This window comes from Amblyomma mixtum, chromosome 9, assembly GCF_055824585.1.
Source record: "Amblyomma mixtum isolate Tamu chromosome 9, ASM5582458v1, whole genome shotgun sequence".
NCBI lineage: Eukaryota > Metazoa > Arthropoda > Arachnida > Ixodida > Ixodidae > Amblyomma > Amblyomma mixtum.
Genome location: NC_143020.1, coordinates 47,514,428 through 47,523,986, shown reverse-complemented (window position 1 = coordinate 47,523,986; position 9,559 = coordinate 47,514,428).

Below are 9,559 nucleotides of genomic sequence, written 5' to 3'. Positions count from 1 at the left end.
TTTAACATGTAATTTCAGGGAGTTACACTCCAAATCCTGCTTAATGTTCCTACTAAGAACATCAAAACTATAGCTGTTTTTAACAAACCGCGCTGCACGATTTTGAACTCGCTCCGGAATAGCACAATGAGTTCTGGCATGAGGGTCACATACAGAACAGGCATACTCCATGATTTATCTCAAGTTACTGATCATAAAAGCTCTTTAACCTCTTGAGGAGCATCCCTAAAATTGTTTTTTAAAAAGTTAACATTCTCCATGCCTTTGTTGCTATGTGTCCAACCCGTTTTCTCCAGGTAAGGTAAACCGAAAAGTAAATACCAACATAATTATAATCCGACATTTTAGATAAAAGCTGCTCATTTAAAACATACTCCGAGTCAATTGGAGGGCGCCTGCGCGTAAAGGAAACACAGTAGCATTTAGCCCCATTCAAAGACATGCTCCATTTATCGCACCATTGTTGAATGCGGTCTAGGTTTTGTTGAAGGTAATCTTTGTCACATGACGTTTTAATTCAGTGATACAAAACACAGTCATCGGCGTACAACCGCACCCGGCAATTAGCATCTCTACTATGTCATGGACATAAATTAAAACAGCAATGGCCCTAACACAGACCCCTGCGGAACTCCAGAAGTGACTGTCGCCATACACGGTGACAACCGTTGACCAAGACGCTTGGCTTGCGCCCTTCAAGACAATTTTTAATCCATTTACATACATCGTTTGTTATACAAAGAAAGGAGAGTTTATGGAGCAACAGGAAGTGATGAACTGTATCAAATGCCTTTTTGAAATCCAGGAAAATGCAGTCTATCTGCTCGTGGTAGTCGAAGTGACAGAAAAGATATGGCTCAATTTAATTAACTATGTTGTGGATGAACGGCCAGCCCTAAAACCATGTTGGGAGTCTGTAAAGAATTTATTATATTCTAAGTGCTTAATGAGTGAACTGTAGATCATGTGCTTCATTATTTTACAACTACACATGACCGAGATAGGCCTGTAATTCGCGACACTATTTCTTGAGCCACCTTGGTGAATCGGAAGTACGTTCGCTAGTTTCCACTCATCAGGAACAACGCTTGTCCTTAGTGATTTATTAAACAAAATAACCAAATAATGGGCAATCATATCGAAGCATGCCCGCAGGACATAGGAATAAATTCCATCAGTCCCACCGGATGAGCCAGGCTTAATATCTTGGAGTTTTGCGACGCAGTTGTGCGTAATAACCAGATCATGCATACGTGTGGTTAGCTACTGATGAACTATTGAACATCTTGGATTGCAACTCTGCAACGTCCTGGCATCAGATTTTCAACTTTCAATCCGCCACGGGCATGTTCTCTTGTTTTGAGCAGTACATCTGTGTAAAACCGATATACGGCTCCACAATTCTCTAAAGCTATTTACATGCACGTATATGGAGAAAATGAGGCAGCAAGAAACTCACAAGGGTTGTTTTCTGTAGCCTACTTCCAATTTTTTTTTACTGGCAACGTCACTGGTATTCATGAGGGGCGATAACTATTGCACATTAGAGGTCCTTTCGGCAGAGCTAAAAATGCTCATCTGTTAGTTACAGCGCTCATTGCGAAATATTGACAGAACAGACACAAGCGCCGCCTTCTTTTGTTTCTCTTCAACAACACCTCGCAAAAGCCGTCCGTTCCGCATGAGACCCAATGGCCACCGTCTCGCAGTTTTGATCTTGATGTTCTAATGATGCGCAAGCAACTTGCTTGAGAAATGGAAAGCCACAGTTAGAGCTTCACTATCGCACAATGAAAGAAGGGGCCCAGATGGCTGTGAAAGAAAAGATCATCCGTTTAAGTGCTTCAGGTTAATTACGGCCACCAGAAATTCACTACTTCAACGGATAACGCATTGCAGACGGTCGTGTTTTACATGGCCCCAAGAAACGGGGCCGCCAGTGACATGATTTTGGTCCCGCATCGCCAATCACTGTAACCATTACGTCATTATGACAGGCCACGTACGCGCTGTTTGCGCTCCGACCGACGGTCGGCAGTAGCAAGAGAGAAACGCTTAAGCAGACGGAGCAATGTGCTGTCACACTATTCCTTGCACCTCCCCTGCACCCCTTCTGACTAGTACATGCATCATCACAAGGCCATTCCCGCGATCACAGAATAAAATGTTAAAAGGCACTAAACTTTGTATAATAAAACATTTTATGTATGTTGTAGCATGCTTCACTAGCACATATCACTGTTGCCTCTGGCATCGTGCGCTGCAGACTATCATAGAAAAACAATACTGAGCGGTGTCGTTAACAGCACGTCCTTGAGGCACGAAACGTCCCATAGCTCTCCCTGTCAATTGCAGCCCTCTTATGACGATTGTTCTGTGTAACGTCTCTTTGCCGTTGTTGTTTCGTTCTGCGACTAGGATGGACATTGCTGAAAAGGCTTCTGCGAGTAGTGCTAACTGAAACAGAGTGCTATTCTGGCTTATTTCTGTAAGACTGCCCTCATTTTGAAGTTGAGAACTCGTACAGATTAGGCAGTTCTGCATTCCAACCTTTCACTACAAAAAACAAGCAAATGCATGAAGCATGCGGGAATGAAGGCCAAATTCATCATCACAAACATTGCTTCGTGGCTCGTTAGGACAAAAATTCCACAGCCGTTTGCTGAAGGTACCAGTGTGAATGCTCCTAATGGAGAGAGCTCAGAAAGAATGCCATGTCGCAGACAACAAGACAACTTTAGTAACAATGAAAAAAGAAACGAAGATCAAAAGCTTTAGCAAACGACGAGCACTTCTAGTCTTGCTATATCGCATACCACACACGTACAAACCTTGCTACACATGCGGGTCGTTGTGTGTCGAAAAGGCTTCACTTATTGATCCCGCAGAGAAGGATGAGCACAATCGACATGCGGTATGCTTATGTCCCGTGTTACTTTCTCGTCAAAGCTCTGAGCACCTGTGTAACTTCTTTTCATCTGCGGTGGCACAATATACTTTGTCGAGTGGCTAAACAGGCCCTTGTGCTTGCCTTTTGCCAGCAGGACACTCGCAAGCGAGGAGAGGTGGACGAGCGGCTTTTATTTAAATAAAAGTCTCTTCTGAAGTCATGGTAGTCGTCAGAGAGGCGAAACCCAGTGTAAAATTCACGTTTCTGGACTGATCACCAATGGGTCATGGCTAGCGCCAAGTGTAGCAGTGGATTGCGTGCCACTGAACTGAGGCGAGATAGCATACTAAAACGGTGCGCGCCACTCGGCGAAGTTGCTTCTTAATATTTCCTCTTATATTTAGATATTTTGACCATTCGTTTAAATTCGATGAGGAGGACACGTAAAACTCTACAGTTAGGAAAAGTTAGGAACGCACATTTACGTGTGATTAAAGTTAAATCATATGAAAATGTCTGGAGGCTGACCCTTTCGCGCAGCGAACAGCGCATCATATATTGTGCAAAAAAAGAACATTTTTTTTTGCACTATCACCAACGGAGTCAAATTAGGGTCCATCTATAGAAAGGCTAGAAAGTATAGGGCACACCAATGGCCCCGAAGTGAAATCCGCAAAAACACTACCTTTGAACGGTTTCCTTCCGAGGGCTGTTTGCCTAATGCATAAACGAGAGCATTAGGAGGCTGGGCCATGAATGCGAAAAATTTCAGATATGTTCGTCTGTGTGAAGCCTCCACATGGAAACGAAGCCAGGTGACGGGGGGTGTAGGCGCAGCGAGAGCTTTCCACCTACCACCTACTACATCTTCGGATAGAGCAAACCACTCTCTATAATGAAAGACCGGCTGTCAGGATACTTTGGCTAGAATAAAGCACATTCCTAATGAAACAACTTAATGATAGCAACTTTAAAATGGCATTTAATGACGTTTGATAGAGACTGGGTTCTAGTGATGATAGGCTTGTTAAGTTATCAGTGGTTACAGTGGCCATTGTTGAACATTTCGTGCTCTAGGTGGCTAATTTATAGCACAGAGGTACAGAAGATAAAGGAGAATTAGCCTAACTGATTGCCTCACATGTATTTTGTTTCGACGATGCGGCAGCAGTTGGGCGTCCAATATCACTAGCTCCCGTGTGCATCAAAACCGGAGTCGATTGGTAGTGACGGCAGTATGATGAAGCAGGTAGGTTCTCCAGGTCTTAAGGGCTCTTCATGATAAGCTCCACTTGTCTCTTCCAGAGTTAGCCGTTAGCTCTCTTCATTTCCTGTAACAAAAATTCATAGTTAACAGCGGCTACTCCAGATAACCAGCATACCCTTCGTGGGCAACGTTTCTTATAGCGACGCTGTCTGCGGGCTAAAAAGCGCGCTGTTTTCTTTCCGTCATTGTGGTTGCGAATTGCCTGTTTAACAGCCCCTCAAACTCTTCCGGGTGCAATAGGTTGACTTCATATTTAGCTTTCATCCGAACATAAGCTCTGATGGACCTTCCTGTATGAGTGCTTGGAAGAAAATATCCCAGCAAAAGGAAGCGTGAGAGGCTCACTTCTACGTCATCTTCACCTAACCGTTGTAGGGTTTTTGTCGTTTATTGAACACGCCAAATACATGACCTCACATTGGGTTAAAAGGTGCAATTTAAGCTTGAAAAATCTTGTTACGATAAAGAAAAAGCTACAAATTATCAAACACGAAGTCGGGTTTGTTGTCACAGAGCATCATGCGGTATTCCCTGAGCGGCAAAAATTCTTCTCAGCTCCTTCAAGAAGAGAGAAGGGGAGGTGAATGATGCGATGAGCACTTCGATCCATTTCGAGCCGCTCTGAATGAGGAGAAAGATTGTCTTTCAACTCAACCAGCCACGTAGTTCTGTAGACTGAACAATGGATATCTTGTTAGTTCGGAGGGGTGTACTGCAGGACGTGATGGTGCATTCCGTTATTTTCAACCAGAAGTACTTCATGGAGTGTACCTCCACTAGACTTAAGAGAAAGGGGGGGGGGGGAGGGGGGGTAGACGATACTGTTGCACGACTGACCGCAGTAATAGCTGGAGCATCACAAACTGTTGGCCGCGCCGCCGCGGTGGCTCAGTGGCTATGGTGCTCGGCTGCTGGCCCGAAAGACGCGGGTTCGATCCCGGCCGCGGCGGCTGAATTTCTTTGGAGGAGAAATTCTAGAGGCCCGTGTATTGTGCGATGTCAGTGCACGTTAAAGAACCCCAGGTGGTCGAAATTTCCGGAGCCCTCCACTGCGGCGTCTCTCATAGCCTTAGTCGCTTTGGGACGTTAAACCCCATAAACCAACCTAAACCAACCAACAAACTGTTGGCCGATTATACTTACCCTTTTCACCACTCATACCTTGGTTTTTGTTAGATGCAGGAAGGGTTACGGAGTTGTCGATTCTGGTGAAACTCGCGAACTCCTGACAAGGACTGCGAAGACCCTACCTCCGAATGCAGGCCACATACGGAGAAGAGACACTTGCAGCTAGAGGGATTACTGTGCCTTGGTGGGAAATATCTAGGTTTCCCTTTTCCGCGCGCTCGCTCGCACTACTGCAACACATGAACAAGCGCCCTTGAATAGTGGAAGGTGCGGCGTCGGCAACCTGTAGATATAACACACAGATGACACATAAACAACTCTTGGTAAGCACCGCCAAGCATCGACTGGGGTCTAGCAAGGAAAGGCAGACGATTGAGCGTGCGCATGTACAACTGTCTCGTGCTTTAACTGAATCATTCGTCGCGTTGAGAAGTAAAGCTCAACCAACCCGGCAACACGCTTTGCTAAATGTACTGGATAGTGCCCTCGCGCGTAGATTACAATCCTTCCCACATTCATGATTCTATTTTTTTTTTCCTTGGAAATGCACAGAAAAGGTATTTTTTCTGCTTTTTCCGAACTGAGTAAGGCTAGGTTGCATGCTGAGTGATAGAGTGTAAGCGGCTCAATCGTTTCTTCGATTGCGGGGCCGCTTAGTGAAGCACTAGCCTGCAGGCGATTACACGGACAGTTGGCACAATGAAATTCCACGCGGTCTCCTCTGATTCACTTTAAAGAATTGCCTGAAGGTCCTAAAGGTCTGTAATATAATCGAGCAGATTCCTGTACATGTCTAACATTGATGATCAAAATTTTCGAAGAATTGAAAAACTTTAAGATAATAGCACAAGAATAGTTGAAGTAATAGTTGTTTCTTTCGGTATCTAAGAAAATATTTCTTTTATTATGTGTCAATCGCACACATCGAGCAGTTAAGACTGTCATAGAAAAGAAATGGGGAACGCTTTTGACGGGAACAAAAACGTTCACAGCAAAAAAAAAATTAAGCCTGCACATGGCAGATCAGCGGATTTATTTGTTCTTATGGTCAAAGGTTACAATATACGAAGAAATTGCGCTAATCTATTTTTCCCGCTCAAGAATGCTTTTATCCAGAATCGTTGGGTATGGTAAAATATTTCGATGAGTCATCTAGCAACACAGGTCCATCAATTAATGTCAGGGATGAATATAATAAAAAATTTCAAGAGTGTAAACAGCACTTATACCACGCCTTGTGTAAATGATAAGTGAAGGAGATTACATTAAAAGGAATTCTAGTGAGGTCTTGGTAAACAATTGGCATAGTTGTAATGCCAGATATTTGAGTGTTTTTCCGTCGTCCAACGTTAAATCGTCAGGGCTGATGATTTCTTTAGCTCATAGGTTAGAAGCTTCAAAGTTAGAAGATCGCGCCAATTTATTGCAGAATTTTTATGTTGGGTAACAAGAAATATACCTGATCATCTTAAGAGTAAAGACTACGTAAGCGTCCATCTCATCTGAAGATTTTCTCACACAGACTCCTTGGGGGTGAACCTTTTTCCTCTTTCGTTCTACAAGACAGTTGAGCAATAAAACTGCCATATCTTCTGAACAGCAACTTCTGTGTTATGTAAAATGAGTTCCGTTAGAAGCGCGACATTCTAAACAGTCAAGCAATATCACCGCATACACTTATCCATCGCTGAAAACGGCGACTGGAATATGTTGCCGAGGTGTGCATTATGATTATAGTCCAAGTGTGGAAATGCTTCTTGCTAATGTGAGAGCCTCGCGTACGTGTGACACCTAAGGAATGGGGTGCACCGCATATGGCAGGTTCTCAGAGATCAAGTATGGAAGTTTACCTATACACCTCAAGAGTAAAGTATACAACAGCTGTATCTTACAAGTACTCAGCTATGGGGTAGAAACCTATAGGCTAACGAAGAGGGTTCAGTTTAAGACAAGGAAACGTGACGAGCGATGGAAAGCCCGCGTTTGTTCCCGCGTGTGAGGGAACAAACGCGGGTTAATGACATCCTACTCGAAATCAAGAGCAAAACACGGGCTTTGGCCGGGTATGTAATGCGAAGGCAAGATAATCGGTTGTCATTAATGGTAATGGAATGCATTCCAAGAAAAGGCAAGCCAAGCGGGGGGAAGGGGGGTGGCAGAATGTTAGCTGAGCGAAGGAGGTTAAGAGGTTTGCGGGGTTAAGGGGGCTACAACTGGAAACGGACAGGTTTGTTTGGAGAGACATGGGAGTAGCCTTTGCCCGGCAGTGGGCGTAGTCTGATGATGATGATGATGATGATGATGATGATGAAGATTTGGTACACAGCCGATTTCAAAACCTGTGCCATGAAGCCGAAAAACACCAGACGCAGCATGCTTCCCCTGCTAAGTTGTGCGAGCCTTCCTGCATATGATTAAATTATGAATGCTTTTCCACCAATGCTGGTGACAGCAAGCAATACAATTCTCTCTCCTCCCACTAGTTTTAACGTACGCGAATTTTTATTCCAGAGAAGAGCTTGCCACGAGCCCGTATATTTGTTTACTTTTTGGCGGATATTCCATCATCAGTTGTCATTCTCAGCGCTCTGGCGTTTCTTCTGTGCTGGTCTCGAGTGACTTTAACAGATTGCCGGTTCCAGTTCTCGCGAAGAGAACAATAGACAATCCTTAAGTAATAAGTCTAGAACGACTCCTGCCTGTGATCAGATCTTCTATACCTTTGCTATTTTCAGCCAAGCGAAATGTCACGTACAACGTCACATATAAGTTCATGAAGTAAACAGATGATATTTACTTGCGCAAACACCTCGGCGCACAAACAGCTCCGCTAGTCCATGCGCTGTGTTTAATGCTACATGCACAGTGTGTATCCTTCACTAAACAGGGCTTAAAGCAAAGCCTGAATCGGACATCCCATTGAAGTATCGGACGTAAAATTTGTTTTTTTTTTATTTTAGGATGTTATCTGGGCAAGCTTTGCTTTTAAGTTAATCGTTTTCCTATTCGGCTGCTGACCCGAAAGACGCGGGTTCGAACCCGGCCGCGGCGGTTGAATTTCTTTGGAGGAGAAATTCTGTGGCAACGGAAGGAGATGGCAACGGAAGGAGTGCTGATAAAATTCGCACCAGCACTCCTTCCGTTGCCATCTCGGTGAAAGAGCACAACTACCTGATATCAAATGGTCGATGTGCACTTAATACAGCTCCATGCGCATAGTGACTGGGTTTGAAACTTTACGCTCTTCTCGGTCTCTTTTGTTTCTTCTGACGTGCTAAAGTGTATATATATGCTGTTAGCATCCGGAATAAACATTGGTTTTCAGTTCAGCGCTGTGTTTGTCCCTTTCTTCTCTTGGCCCTGTGCCGTTGCGCTGCTTCACTAGATACGACGTGTCTGTGGGGTATGAGATCTACTTGTGGGGCCTCTAAGTACAGCTCTTAACTGAAATGGCGTCATTGCGCGGCTGTTGCTTTAAAGCAGAGACTCCATGACTCCATGCCCAGTGCAACCCCGCGTCAGGGGTCGGAAATGGGCACCCATCTCAATGTGTCTCATGCTAGCTCCCTGCATGCTCGTGCCGTAGCGCTTGTTTAGTGAACTTCATGCTGGGAAGGGCAGCTAAGCTATCTGCAATCAGCAAAGACTCGTTCCGCGGAACTCAAAAGAGGCGCGCGTCTTCCGATTAGAGAGATTAGCATAGCACAATAAGCGTCTGCGGTGAGCTGCTGCGCATGCGCAAATCTCCTTGACAACGCCACAAGGCGGCGGTCAGCTGTTCGCACGCCTGCCTCGTTGAGACCAGTCAGCGTTTGCGCACTGGCGGCGCGCAGAATCGGGTCGTGCTATGCTAATTCTGTCTACTCATTTACGCCGCCGTACCGAAGCATGTCCGTCGCTTTTCAGACTGCTGGCGTCTGTTGCCGCGAGCATGTGCAGACCGGCTCCGGCTTAACCGTGCGAGCACAAGCATGCGGCGCGTGCCGAGGTGCCATACCGGAGGGGGTACCCTTAACCGAAATCACACGCAGCAACTAATCCAGAAACGCTAATCATTCTAGAAAATGCTTCGAATTTCCGGATACCAAGTATTTGGATCGAATCAAATATGGAATACGTTACTATTCAAATGAATAATCTAAATGGTCAAAGAGAGAAAGGAATTTTAATGAGGAAAAGGTGGAGAGGTCGGCCGGTGGTAACATGGCCCTGGCCTGCTACTCGACACAGGGGAAAAGGAAAGTGTGAATGAAGGTTGATGAAGGCATAATACT